The sequence below is a fragment of the Elaeis guineensis genome, chromosome 14 (assembly GCF_000442705.2).
Source record: "Elaeis guineensis isolate ETL-2024a chromosome 14, EG11, whole genome shotgun sequence".
Lineage (NCBI taxonomy): Eukaryota > Viridiplantae > Streptophyta > Magnoliopsida > Arecales > Arecaceae > Elaeis > Elaeis guineensis.
This window is the reverse complement of record NC_026006.2, coordinates 29,080,889-29,094,985: the sequence shown is the minus strand read 5'-3', so window position 1 is coordinate 29,094,985 and position 14,097 is coordinate 29,080,889.

The following is a 14,097-nucleotide window of genomic DNA, read 5'->3' as shown; positions in this document are numbered from 1 at the left end:
ATGCCGGAGATTGACACGGAAGTCATGGAGCACCGCCTGACCGTCGATCCAAAGCATCGACCGACGAAAGAAAAAATCCGAGGTCACGCACCAGAAAGGCAGAAGGCGATAGCCGAGGAAGTGGACAAGCTCCTTAAAGCCGGATTCATTAGGGAAGTCAATTATTCTAATTGGATTTCCAACATCGTCTTAGTCAAAAAAGCAAACGGTAAGTGGAGGATGTGTATAGACTTCAAAAAGTTAAATAAGGCCTGCCCAAAGGATAGCTACCCCCTTCCCAGAATCGATCAACTGGTGGACGCGACCTCGGGCCATGAGCTCATCACCTTCATGGATGCATTCTCCGGCTATAATCAAATCAGGATGGCATCAGAAGACGAAGAAAAGACCGCTTTCATTACTAACCGTGGCCTTTACTGTTACAGGGTCATGCCTTTCGGCTTCAAAAATGCAGGCGCAACCTACCAGCGGTTGGTGAACAAAATCTTCAAGAAGCAAATTGGCCACAATATGGAGGTCTACGTGGACGACATGCTCGTAAAAAGCAAATCCTCTGTGGACCACATCGCCGACCTCGAGGAGACCTTTGGCGCTCTCCAAAAATATAAAATGAAGTTGAACCCGACCAAATGCGCTTTCGGAGTAACCTAGGGAAAGTTCCTGGGCTTCATGGTATCGGGGCGCGGGATTGAGGCCAATCCAGAAAAAATTCACGCCATCCAAGAGATGGCCGCCCCAAAGTCGATAAAAGAGGTTTAGCGCCTTACAGGGAGGGTGGCGGCCCTGAATCGCTTCGTCGCAAGGTCGGCCGAATGGTGCTTGCCCTTCTTTCAAACCCTCAAGCAGCCAAAGAACTTTTGTTGGACCTCTGAGTGCCAACAGGCATTCGAAGAACTAAGGAGCTACCTCAGCTCACCCCCACTGTTGGCGAAGCCAGAGCCTGGAGAGGAACTATTTTTATACCTAGCGGTCTCTCCCATGGCTCTCGCGGCAGTCCTCGTCAAAGAAGAAGTGAAAGTCCAACGGCCGATCTACTACGTCAGTCGCACGTTGAAAGATGCCGAGACCAGGTATACTAAATTAGAAAAACTGATTTACACTTTGTTGATTGCAGCCCGGAGGCTCCGACCCTACTTTCAAGGGCACACCGTAACACTGCTCACCGACCAGCCGATCAAGATGGTTTTGCACCGGGCGGACACCTCCGGGAGGATGGTAAAATGGACGATCGAGCTCACAGAATTCGACATCAACTATCGACCCAGGCCAGCAGTGAAGGCTCAAATATTGGCAGATTTCATAGTGGAGTGTACTATCCCAGAAGAGGCCGAACCTGAACTAGGCGAAGTGGACGGCCTGAAACCCCAACCGAAATCCCCCAAAGAAGAAGCGGATCCTCCTGATCGCTCTTGGGCCCTCTATGTGGATGGGTCTTCCAACATGTCAGGCGCAGGTGCGGGCCTAATCTTGATCAGTCTGGAGGGAATCGTTGCGGAGTACGCTTTACGTTTTGAGTTCCCCGCAATGAATAACGGAGCGGAGTATGAAGCTCTGATTGCGGGACTGAGGATCGCCAAAGAGCTGGGGGTTGATCGACTCCGGGTCCACAGCGACTCTCAACTAGTGGTGGGACAAGTCAACGGAAATTATGAAGCGCGGGAGGACAGCATGGCTAAATACCTTGAAAGGGTAAAGGAGCTCGTTCCCGCCTTCGGCAGCTTCAACATCAGACAGATTCCAAGGCTGGAAAATACCAGGGCTGACCTTCTCTCCAAGCTGGCAATGCTGGCTCCGGCCGAATTACCCAAAGGTGTTCTCTTTGAAGTATTCAAGTGCCCGAGTACGGAAGAATCACGGCCCGTTATGGAAATTGACCTCGAGCCCAGCTGGATCGACCCACTGATAACATATCTCAGAGACGGGGTTCTCCCCCAGGATGCGAAAGAAGCTCGAAAACTCCGAAATCAAACCTCCCGATACATCCTTTATGAGGATAAATTATACAAAAGATCATACTCTTTGCCCCTCTTAAAATGTCTCCGACCTTCGGAAGCTGACTACGCCTTGTGGGAGGTGTATGAAGGAATCTGTGGAAACCATTTAGGGGCTAGATCTTTATCCCACAAGTTGCTTCGCCAAGGATATTACTGGCCGACAATGCATCATGATTCGATTGAATATGTCAGAAAATATGATCGATGCCAGAGATATGCCAATATCCAGAGACAGCCCGCCATCGAGCTTACACCCTTGAGTGCCCCATGGCCTTTTGCACAGTGGGGGATGGACATTCTTAGCCCCTTTCCCATGGCGTTGGGGCAGAGGAAGTTTCTCCTTGTAGCCATCGACTACTTCACCAAATGGGTTGAAGCCGAACCACTAGCAAAAATCACAGAAGCAAAAGTGCAAGATTTCATCTGGAAGTCGATCGTATGCAGGTTCGGTCTGCCTAGGACCCTAATCACTGATAATGGGCAGCAATTCGCGGGAGCAAGATTCATCGAATTCTGTGAAGATCTAAACATCTCCCACAACTTCACATCAGTAGCCCATCCTCAGGCGAACGGCGAAGCTGAGGTGACTAATAGAACCCTTCTGCAGGGGATTAAGACAAGGCTCGAGAAGGCAAAGGAAACTTGGGCGGACGAACTTTATCATGTGCTGTGGGCGTATCGAACTACTCAAAGACTGCCCACAGGGGAGACCCCCTTTGCTTTAGCCTTCAGTACGGAGGCCGTCATCCCAATTGAGCTTAAACTCCTGTCGGCACGAGTCGTGGCATTTGACGAACATCAAAATTTGCAAGGTCTTAAAGCCAACCTCGACCTGCTGGAAGAAAGGCGGGAGATAGCTCAGGTTCGAATGGCAGCCTACAGACAGAAAGTCGCTCGCTATTACAACTCCCGGGTCAGGAACAAAGTCTTTAGAGCAGGAGATCTAGTGCTTCGACGAGCCGCTGTCTCGCAACCTCAGGATCGAGGAAAACTCGCCCCAAACTGAAAAGGCCCGTATGAGGTCAAGGAAGTAGTCCGGCCCGGAACTTATTATCTTAAGGAGCTCGGAGGAGCCAACCTCCCACGACCATGAAGCTCGAAGAACTTATGGATGTACTACCAATAACTTCATTTTAATTAAAAGTTGTATATCTACATGTCTTTGGCACTATCCTACATCTACAGGATGATCCAAATGAATTGTATCAGAAGCAAGAGGGGAACCTCGTCTCGACAAAGTCGAAGGCCTGGTTCCCTTTAGACCGGATGGGGGGAGAGGCCCTGCAACACCCATATGCGCCCCCACAGCCCTGTTAGGGACAGGAGGAGAACCTCGCCCTAACTTGAGCAAAGTCGAAGGCCCGGTTTCCTTTAGACCGGATGGAGGAGAGGCCCTGCAACGCCCATATGCGCCCCCATAGCCCTGTTAGGGATAGGAGGAGAACCTCGTCCTAACTTGAGCAATGTCGAAGGCCCGGTTTCCTTTAGACCAGATGGGGGAAGAGGCCCTACAATGCCCATACGCGCCCCCACAGCCCTGTTAGGGACAGGAGGAGAACCTCGCCCTAACTTGAGCAAAGTCGAAGGCCCGGTTCCCTTTAGATCGGATGGGGAAAGAGGCCCTACAACGTCCATACGCGCCCCCACAGCCCTGTTAGGGACAGGAGGAGAACCTCGCCCTAACTTGAGCAAAGTCGAAGGCCCGATTCTCTTTAGACCGGATGGGGGGAGAGGCCCTGCAACGCCCATATGCGCCCCCACAGCCCTGTTAGGGACAGGAGGAGAGCCTCGCCCTAACTTGAGCAAAGTCGAAGGTCCGGCTCCCTTTAGATCGGATGGAGGGAGGGGCCCAGTGATGCCCATGTGTGCCCCTACAGCCGTGTTAGAGACAAGAGGCAAACCTCACCCTAACCAGAGCTGAACCTCATTGCGACAAAAGTAGGGAAAGAACCTCGCCCCGACATCAATTAAGGTCTGATCATTCAAGACCAGATGAGAAAAAGGGGGACCTTCCCCAGCGGCCCCTTCATGATAAAACTCCATCCGGACTCCTGCGGGAGCCAGACTTCGCTCTCGACTCTGATCATAAGAAGACTCCATTCGGACTCCTACGGGAGCCAGACTCCGCCCACAACTCCGAACGCAAGTAGACTCAGCCCGGACTCCTACGGGAGTCGAGCTCCGTCACCAACTTCAACTGCTGGTAAGCTTCATCTGGACTCCTACGGGAGCCGGACTTCGTCCCTGACCTTGATTGCAAGTGAAATTCGACCGGACTCCTACGGAGGCCAGATCTCATCCCCAACTCCAGCCACAGGCCGGCTTCGCCCGGACTCCTATGGGAGCCGGGCTCCATCCTCGACCCCGACTTCAGAAAGGCTTCGCCCGGGTTCCTACGGGAGCCGGGCTCTGCCCGCGACTTCACCTACGGGTAAACTTTGTCCGAACTCCTACGGGAGCCGGACTTCGCCCCGACTTCGCTCATGGGAGCTGAACTCCCGTAGCCCCACCAAGAGTGGATGAAAAAATTCAAAAAAAAAAAGAAGAAGAGAAGAGGAAAGAGAGGAAAAAGAAGGGTAAAGAGAAGGGAATACAACCGCAACAATGGTAAAGAAAGAAAGTTCGGCAGACAACAATTTGACGCAATGCGCAAACGAGGTAACAAAATCTCCTTCTCATTCCTTGATGTACGTTACAAGACTCGGAGGGCCAAAATATATATATATATATATATATATATATATATAACATTATTACAAGACTTAAAAGGGACACATCGGAGGCTACTTCGAGATGTAGACTTCTCTTCCCGGTTCTATCCTTCCCAGCAGCATTTTCCAGCACGTGTGACAAGCCTCTCGGCTCTCGCCCCCTGCCTTGTTTCGCTCCACCTCCGAAATCCCAACCCTAGGGGGAAAAGGATGGGATAGATTTCAGGGGGCAGCAAGGGCAACGGCAGCGGCGACGATGACCTGTTTCAAGAAGAACCGGGGTTACCCCGGAGGCAGCAATGGCACCGGAGATATGCGCCATCACCGGATGCTCCATGACAACCACCGTCCTAGGCATTCCGGCAAGGTCGGCATGCGCTATTTCCACCGTCCCCGCAACAAGTTCTGCTGCCCCACCATCGGCACCGACTGCTTCTGGTCCCTCGGCCCCGATGGCATCAAGGATCCCGCCACGGCTTGTGATGAAAACTCTGCCCCCTTGACTGGTGTCATCCCGTTCGGCTACTCCGAGGTTCTCGGGCGGAATGTCCTCACCGGTTGTCCCCATTATTAAACCCCTGTTGTTGAAGAAATTCTCTCTTGAACCCCCTTTAAGGAGGCAGGAACCCTCAGCGGCAGTTCGACGATCGAAGAATTCGCAGACTGTCATTCTACTCCTTGTACCCTTCTTAGCCTGTGGCATCATCTGGAGATTGGCCTCTGGAGTGGAGGCCCGTGCAGGGGAACCCCGTGGAGAGATTCGGGGGACTGGAAGCAGTGGAGAGCCGGTGGAGATGGCAAGGACCAGCGCGAGGGATGCTCGGAGCCGGAAGGGGCACCGAGGGAGTGGCTAAGCTCTCAGGCGAAGGAAAGTTGTCGTCCCTCAGGCGGAGTGAAGCCTCTGGAGGAGGGGTGGGGGCTTAAATAGGTGACGGAGCCTGGCGCAATTATGGTGGCAGGTGTCCCTAGGCCAACCAATGCTCACCGTGTGTCCCACTCACCGTGACCTAGGGTTGACCATTCGCAGACTTTCATGGTGTGACGCTTGGGATCACGCCCTGGTGGGGGTTTCGAAAAGACTCTTCGGGTCACCTTAATCGGAAAAAGGCTTCAGCACGCGCGTATTAAATGCCAAAATATCTGAGAACGATCGCGCGCGGACATCGAGAGAAGAACTTCGGCCGTGACAATCTTTCTGTACTTCTTTCATTCAAAATTCGAACTCGGAAGTAGGAGGACTGGTGTTGGGTATAAAATACCCCCCCAGCCGAAGTTCGTGATGGGAGTAACCCTCCGGGGGCCCAACTGACTCTTGACCTCCAGCAACATCTCTTCAAACCTCCTGGGCGGCCGAGCCTCTGCCACACTCCCAAGTTTTGCCGACGGACAGGACCCCGCCAGCATCGATCGGATTCTTCGTGACGTCCGGACTCCTACGGGAGCCAGACCTCGCCCACGACTTCACCCGCAGGCTCCTCTCGGGCTCCTACGGGAGCCAGACTCTGCCCACGACTCCAACTGCAGGTAAACTTCGTCCGGACTCCTACGGGAGCCGGACTTTATCCCTGACTCTAATTGCAGATAAACTTCATCCGGACTCCTATGGGAGCCGGACCTCACCCGCGACTTCACCCGCAGGCTCCTCCCAGGCTCCTACGAGAGCCGGACTCCACCGACGACTCCAGCTGCAGGTAAACTTCGTCCGGACTCTTATGGGAGTCGGACTTCATCCCTGACTCTAATTGCAGGTAAACTTCATCCGGACTCCTACGGGAGCCGGACCTCGCCGTGACTTCACCCGCAAGCTCCTCTTGGGCTCCTATGAGAGTCAGACTCCACCCATGACTCCAGCTGCAGGTAAACTTTGTCCGGACTCCTACGGGAGCCGGACTTCGTCCCTGACTCTAATTGCAGGTAAACTTCGTCCGGACTCCTACGGGAGTCGGACCTCGCCCGTGACTTCACCCGCTGGCTCCTCCCGGGCTCCTACGGGAGCCGGACTCTGCCCATGACTCCAGCTGCAGGTAAACTTCGTCCGGACTCCTATGGGAGCCGGACTCCGTCCCTGACTCCAATTGCGGGTAGACTTCGTCCGGACTCCCATGGGAGCCGGACTTCACTACCAATTCCAATTGCAGGTAGACTTCACCCGAACTCCTATGGGAGCCAGACCTCATCTCCAGCCCCAGCTGTGGGAAGACTCCGTCCGGGCTCCTGTGGGGGCCAGACTTCATCCCCGACTTCAATTGAAAGAAGACTCCGTCCGGGCTCCTGCGAAAGCCGGACTCCAGGCTCCTCTCAGACAGATAGTTAGCCACCTCTCTCCAGCTACAGACTTCAACCGAACTTCAGCCGACGAGTCTAGACTCCTTGGCAGGCCGAAGTAACGGCCGCGATTCTGCTCCACTCCCTACGGTGGATCCTGCACGGCTCCATTACTCCCTACGGCAGATCCTACGTGGCTCCATTACTCCCTGACAGGCTGCAGTAACGGCCACAGCACTGCTCCACTTCCTGCGATGGATACCACGCAATTCTTCCACCCCCTGGCAAGTCGCGACAACGGACGCCGCTCCACTCCCTGCGACAGACTCCACGTGGCACGCTCCGGTGATAGCCACGGGTCTACTCCACTACTCTTTGCAACAAACTCCGTCTGACCCTGGACAGCCCACGACCAGACGGTTACAGATGTCGCTATCAGCTTGCAGCCCCCTATGCCTATAAAAGGGGACCCCAGATACGTTATTCTATAAGCTCTCATTTTTATCTAAAAACTCTGCTAAAATTTTTGTTCGAGCACTCCATTCTTGTTGAGATAGAGAACTGACTTGAGCGTCGGAAGGTCTTGCCCGAGCAACCCCACCTCCGGTTTAGACTTCTTTTGCAGGTCCCGACGGCAACCACGACTCCAGCTTCTCCGGCGCAAGCAGATTTTTGCACCAACACTATATTTCATATATTTCACCTAGGTTCTACTTAATCTGAAGCTTTTAGATACTAATGCACTCTTCTATAATTCTATCTTATGATTAACTCTAATCTTTATTTCATCAACTAAGACTATATCATCTACGAATAGCATACATCAAGGAATGTCATCCTAAATATACCTTATAAGCAAATCCATAACTAATGCAAAAAGATAAGGACTTAAAGTAGACTTGGTGTATATCTATTATGATTAGAAACTCATTAGCATTACCACAAAGTTCTAACACTAGTAAGTGCTCTACTGTATAGATCCTTAATCATATTAATGTATCTACTGAAAACTTTTCTTTTTATTAACATCTATTATTAGACTTCTATAGAAACTCTATCACATGCTTTCTCTAAATCAATAAGAACCATATGAAGATCTTGTCTTTATCCCTATATTCCTTCATTAATCTCTAAGGTAGTATTTGTATATCCAAATTCTGGATGGAATAAGGGCTTATTTCACCTTATTCCTCCAAACAAGTGAAAAAGTGGTGGTGGGCCACCCTGGTTTAGCAATTTCGGTCAACCCTCCTTAATTTCAGGCAACCCAGGTTTAGCAATTAAATGGTGGATGATGGAATTGCTTATTCTAGCTCATTAATGAGCACTATCTAGGTATAGGAATAACACTACATTAATTGCACTGAAATAAGAGCTGGAATATCAGATTTCTAACCAAACCGAAATCTAGAATAATAAGGAATAGCTATTCTCTGAGAATTTGTATTCCTATTTTAGGAATAAAATGTGGGTATCCAAACACTATCTAAAGGAGAAAGTAGCTTTCTTTATCGACCTTTCTAGCATAAAACCAAATTGATTCTCTGATATTTTTCTATCATACATAAATTCTTGTCTAATCAATCTCTCAAATGTTAGGATTCGGATGCACAGTGGAATATGGATTTTAAAAATTTTATATGTATCAATACTTGAATATATAAGATTCGAACCCCAATCCTAAAATCACCTTGATGATTTTAATCAAACATGAAATATATAGAAATCAAAGGAGCAAGAGGAATTGATATTTATTTTAATCAATTTGATTTGATTGCTGATTGGTCTCCTTTGAGGCACACACGTGTATGCTCTCCAATGGTGATCCACACGGGTCTTGATCAAGAACCTAATCTAATTTGTTGATTATCTTCTCAAGAAATCAACAGCCTTTCTTCCTCTCTCTCTTAGCCTTTCCCTCTCTTGTTGTAAAGAATATTGATTGATCCAACCCTTGGAACTAAGCCCCTCTATTTATAGATTACAAGTCTTGGTTTCAACCCAAGACCTGACTCAACAAGGAGTCCAAATAGAAGCCAAAACCCCCACCCAATGCCCAACAACTTGGGCGCTTGGAAACAGCACAAAAGTTAAATGGCGCAAAACCTTTTCACTCTAAGATTTGTTAGGTGTGGACAAAGGAACGTGGGTGTGGAGGTTATGAAGGAGTGGAGTCCTTAGCTACCTGGACTCCTTCCTTTTGGCATCAAACCATAGCCTGAAACACTTTCACGCGTGAGGATGGGATGCACACAATAAGAGGGGGCGGCAAGAAGGATCCAGAGTCCTACAAGTGGGACTCCTATCTCATGAAGGTTAGAGAGTATTTAAATTCCAAGAAAGTTAGTTAGGAGCCAACAACTTGACCCAAACTAATCCTAATCTAATTAGGAAATCAAATAGATGAGGATTTACAGGTTTAATCATGCGCTAGCATGCTTGATCTAAACCCATTATGATTTCTACTAAATCCTTATGATTTAGGACTTCTCAAGTCTAATCAAAAGTTCAAGATCAATTTTTTTGTGTGTGTGACCCATTAGGTTCTATATCTAGTCAGCAATAGGCCTAAGCTCGAGTCAACCCAATTTGAATAGGTCCAAGACTAAATCAACCCATACGTTACAATTAATTAGAATTTTTCTAATTAAATTACTGAATTAAGCTCTTTAATTCATGAGAACCTACAGGTCAAGATTGACGTCTAGCAACGTGTCATGACTATCCAAAAGATATAAAATTTAGTGAAATATCAAAATATCCTTCCGTATTGAGTGATCATATAATTCAATCCTTCGATCACACAACATCCCAGATAGGCCATAGGTATGGAATCATGTCCAGCTAAAATATCTATCCATATATATCTCAATCTGATGATGATGACTCAGTTGATGAACCATTAAAAATTCTTTATAATGTTCATCCTGCTTTGGTCAAAGATTTTTTGAGTTATTATGCTATGAGATCACATAGGATGTTCTCTTCTCTTACAAGGAGTAACCGATTTCTTGTTGATCACTCACAACCCCATGCACACTTTACCATATCCAGAGCATCCCATACGTGTCTCAGAGAATCATGCTAGGATTTGAACTAAAGTATAAATCCATATACATAAGGTACTATGGTGATCTCATGAAGAACAATCTAGGATATCATGCATGTTAAAACAATAAAAATTTTCATACGAGCAGTGGAAGCATATTTTCTAACAAGCATCTTCTAAATCTCATCTCATGAGATCATTCTTATTATATTCTTAAGATCTATATACACCAAATAAAATTATATTAAAGAAAAAATCATGAAGATCTCATCTTCACCTTTGTGCGGGTCGTTAGTCACTATACTTGATCATGGATATCTTCTCGGTTTCTTTCGAATCGCACAAGTATCTGACCTCTACAAATATCCATGGGACAGATCTAGGAAAGTACCTCTTTCATTTTTTCATCAAAAAACTAACAAATAATCTTCAAAGGAGGAAGAAGAAGATGGAGAACTTCTTCTCTCAAATCAGCAATCCGACCTTACATGCAAAAGGAAGAAGGCGCCCAACCCTTGGGCGTGGAAACCAAGGATGTCCAACTCTTAGGCATGAGGAAGAGGAGAGAGGGAGAGGGCATGGAGAGCTCAAGAGAAAGAGAGGGAGGCATGGAGTCTTGGGGCTAACTTGCTTTGATTGCTTAGGTTTTAGAGATCTCATCTCAAGACCCTTTTATAAGCTAAAACGGAGTCCTACTTAGTTTAGGAATTCTATCAAATCAGATCCTTATCTCATAAGAAATCTAAAAGTAATTTTAATTAGGACCTTTTGGGGTGCCTCCACTTGCTCTCTTTGATGCCAAATCCTGATGGGGTGTGTGCCCCATCTTCTCTTCCAATTCTTTGTTGCACAAGGACTAGGGGGTGCCAACAGTTGGTGCCCTATGGATCCAATACAATTGAGTTCAAACTCAATTTCTTCCAACTTAATTAATGATGAAAAACCAACTCTTGGCTACCCATATTAGTTGCAATTGACTTGGTCCAATCTCCATCTCATAGGGATTCAAGTCTAAAGAGGATTTTGGGTTTACCATGTGCTAAAGAGGATTTTGGATTTTCTAAACCTAATAGGATTCTCAAATCCAAATCAATTGGAATCACATGATCTCCATTGTACGATCCTAGATCAAATTTTTTATTGTGTGATCCCGTAGATTCAATTCTATCTGATAATAGAATATATTATGATCTCCATCAATAATATCATTAAAACTCCCTTTAGTGGATAGAAATCTTTTTCAATTTAGCCAATTTAAGAATTATTGATCATTAGAATAATTCTCAATTGATCCTATGATCTACTAGTGACATCGAGCAGTATGCAGTAACAACCTAGTAGAACTGAATAGATGAACCTCTAAGTGCAATTACTGTGTAATCCGATTCTTCTATCATGAGTTTTGACAAAACTTAGATCATGGATAACTCATCAACCTGATCTTGTCATATGTAAGATTCAATCAATTTGAGTTCTTAGTGAATTCTCATAGAAACTCCTTTCTATCATTCATACTTGTCATGGTCATGGATTTTTGAACTCAGTTTTATGATCCTCATAAGACTTCTTCCTAACTACCAAGGTTGATAGATCCCATATAGATGCACATTATATTCCTATAATGAACCTACTGCAGTCAAATACATCTCAACACTTTGTATGACTAAGAGATCGAATTATAGAATAGTCAAACTACAGCAATCTTATTATGAATAGTCGAGGCATCGCAGACTGAAAAATTATTCATACTACTGCAGCATCGAGTATGTCACGATAAAAAGGTAGATATCTAAGTGACTACTCATGTTGGTCATGCTCAGTACCCTTATTTTCTAACAAGCATCTGCACTTTTACTCAGTGTTCCCACACTGTAGATTCGAGACTCATCTATTCATAAGGAAGCGATCTATGCACCAACCTATCTGGATCGATCACCATCTCTGTGATGATCCTACTATTAGGAATTGTGTCCTAAAATCAATCGCGTGATGATTGAGTTTTTTTTGTATATAAAGTATTCATTGATAAATAAAAGTTATTTTGGTATTATTCATCATAAAATTGTATCTTTCCCGTAGAACTCGTGTTGTGATGAAGCCCTTAGAACTATGTTAGTAATCGATAAAGAGAGAATTTATCGTATAGTTCTTAAATATGTTCGTGATCAAATGACACGTCATTACAGGATGATGACGTTTATTGAGTAAAGATCGTTGTATGCCTTATGAATTGGTTGTCCTCTTAACCAAGGAGTGTGGTGACACTAGTATGGCATAGAGGTGAGATATAGGAGTACATCGTCACTGAATAAGTGACTCACTTACTGAGCATTCTGCTATCAAGAGCTGCTCGTGAAGCATATGGGCATAAGTGTCTCTTAGACCTAAGATCACCATAGTGACTTACAAGCAACTCATTGTGTTTTAGTGCCAGACTATCTAGATTTCTAATACAATGACCGAAGGTTACTGGGTACCGTCAAGTACTTGTGAAGTCTGTGTGTAGATCAAGATGGAATTGACCTCTCTGAATTATAAGAGCTGATGTATCACTGTATTTTAATTTAGTAAAGCCTTGTCCAAGATAATTTATGAGATGGATTTAAAAGGTTGAAATATAATATGGATGAAACACTCTGGATTGACAGTTAAACCTAGATCATCCTAGAACATTCAGGGTTAAAGGGATGAATTATACGATAACCATATGCATAAGTTCTGAAATATTTTCTTATGATTATTCAACCTATCCAGATATCAGAAACTATTGTTAGATGGTATCTTCGATTGGTATAGAAAATGGTTCCTATGTTACCACTTAGTGTTCGAACCTATGGAGTCATACACACAAGTCAGGTGACGTAGAAAAATATTCGCCTACATTTATATATCCAATTTAAAAGTACTTGACTTGATTAAATATATAGACTAACTTGATTGAGAATTAAGTTATGGGTCAAACGAGATTGAAGAGTTGATTATATCTAGCTAGTACTATACATGAGGTTCAGATTCAATCCCAGAGATGAATAATTTTTTATCTATGATCCAAAGAGCCTATAAGAGATTGAATTAAAGTGATAATTAATTTTAGATTAAATTTAATTTAATTAGATCTAATTAGATTTAAAATTTTAAGTTAGACTGGGTTCTAAAGTTCTAAACAGTTTAGGATTGATAGTCTTTCGAAATTATTGCGAATCAGCTTCGAATTGAATTCAATTTGGATGAGATTCTTAGAGTTCACTTTCACTGAAACTCTCTTACCTTCATGGTCGGCCAACATCTAGTATGGTGCTAGTTGTGGGTTGTCCCACATGGGGGTGGGCGTGGGTGCAAAGTGGGCACCATGTTGGTAAAGGAAAGGAAAACTGTTTCTCTTCGAATAGCCCAAGTTGCATTTAAAATTTTTTTATTAATCTACATGAATAAGGATCAAATCCTTATCTGATTAGCAGTGAAATAAAAGATCAAATCTCTAAAAATCTGAAACAATCATTCGCGGAGGCCTACAAGTGCAGACCCTCTACTTCACATATACGTCAGACACCGCAAAAAAGTGGGATGAACTTTGATCAAATCACCTTCGCAATCCAATCAAATGAGGAAGGAGAAGTGCTAGTGTGACACCTCACACCAGCAATGAGGACACCCACAAGAGGGCCCACAGCAATGGAGGAGGGGCGGCATCAAAGGGAAGACGCCAAGGTGAAGAAGAAGGGCTCCTTTCTTCTCATGCCTCTCTCTCTCTCTTTCTCTCTTCTCTTAATCTAATTTGTTTGTTATGCATCCATAAGTGAAGACCCTCTCTATTTATAGATGATTCCTATGACCCAATAAGTATAGGACTCCTAACTCAAACATGCTTTAAATCAGTTCAATACTTATGAAAGAAGGCTCCTACATGAGATACAATTGTCATCACATATGACAACCACATTGCACCCAATCCCTCACCCACATGGGATGCCCACATTGAGCAAAGCTCTAGGTGCTGGTCAGCCCATAAGAGAGGAGAATCCTAGTGCAAGTAAGATTTCTCATATCTTAACCAAAATGAATCCGATTCGAATCCAAT